Below are 1,196 nucleotides of genomic sequence, written 5' to 3'. Positions count from 1 at the left end.
CCCCCCCCCACAGGGCCCCTACAATCCTGCAGGACCTCCCCCAGGTGAATTCTGGGCGTGTCCCAGGTGTGCCCAGGTGTGTCTGGGCGTGTCCCAGATGTGCCCAGGTGTGTCTGGGTGCGCCCAGGTGTGTTTTGGGTGTGCCCAGGTGTGCCCAGGTGTGTTTTGGGTGTGCCCAGGTGTGTTTTGGGTGTGCCCAGGTGTGCCCAGGTGTGTCTGGGCATGTCCCAGATGTGCCCAGGTGTGTTTTGGGTGTGCCCAGGTGTGTTTTGGGTGCTCCCAGGTGTGCCCAGGTGTGTCCCAGCTGTGCCCAGGTGTGTTTTGGGTGCTCCCAGGTGTGCCCAGATGTGTTGTGGGTGCTCCCAGGTGTGCCTGGGCGTGTCCAGCTGTGCTAGGTGTGTTTTGGGTGTGCCCAGCTGCACCCAGGAGTGTCTGGGTGTGCCCAGGTGTGTTTTGGGTGTGCCCAGGTGTGTCTGGGCGTGTCCCAGCTGTGCCCAGGTGTGTTTTGGCTGCTCCCAGCTGCACCCAGGAGTGTCTGGGTGTGCCCAGGTGTGTTCTAGATCTGCCAGCTGAGGCCAGGTGTGTCTGGGTGTGTTCCAGGTGTGTCTGGGTGTGCCCAGGTGTGTTCTAGATCTGCCAGCTGAGCCCAGGTGAGACCTGGATGTGCCCAGGTGTATCTGGGTGTGCCCAGGTGTGTTGTGGGTGTGCCCAGGTGTGATCTGACCATACCCAGGTGTGCGCAGGCGTGTTCTGGGTGTGCCTAGGTGAGCCCAGGTGAGCCCAGGTGTGTCCTGACCATACCTAGGGGTGCCCAGGTGTGTTGTGAGTGTGCCCAGCTGTGCACAGGTGTGCTGTGGGCGTGTCCTGGGTGTGCCCAGGTGTGTCCTGACCATACCCAGGTGTGCCTGGCTGTATCCAGGTGCGTTCTGGGTTTGCCCAGGTGTGTGCTGGGTGTGCCCAGGTGTGCCCAGGTGTGCTGTGGGTATGCCCAAGTGTGCCCAGGTGTGCGCAGGTGTGTTGTGGGCGTGCCCAGCTGTACCCAGGTGTGTTGTGGGCGTGCCCAGGTGTGCCCAAGTGTGCCCAGGTGTGCCCAGGTGTGCCCAGGTGTGTTGTGGGCGTGCCCAGGTGTGCCTAAGTGTGCCCAGGTGTGCCCAGGTGTGCCCAGGTGTGTTGTGGGTGTGCCTAGGTGTGCCCAA

General features: G+C 62.8%; 1 protein-coding gene across 1 annotated transcript in view; it reads right to left on the bottom strand.

Moving 5' to 3' along the window:
• Positions 1–1,196, bottom strand: part of CPSF1 (cleavage and polyadenylation specific factor 1) — a gene marked incomplete at its 5' end in the record, with an annotated part of 72,496 nt that overhangs the window by 20,558 nt on the left and 50,742 nt on the right. The gene's annotated exons all lie outside the window — the stretch shown is intronic.

This window comes from Passer montanus, unplaced genomic scaffold, assembly GCF_014805655.1.
Source record: "Passer montanus isolate IOZ18808 unplaced genomic scaffold, ASM1480565v1 scaffold306, whole genome shotgun sequence".
NCBI classification, from domain to species: domain Eukaryota; kingdom Metazoa; phylum Chordata; class Aves; order Passeriformes; family Passeridae; genus Passer; species Passer montanus.
The sequence above is the reverse complement of the archived record's forward strand: the minus strand, read 5'-3'. Positions and strand labels throughout refer to the sequence as shown.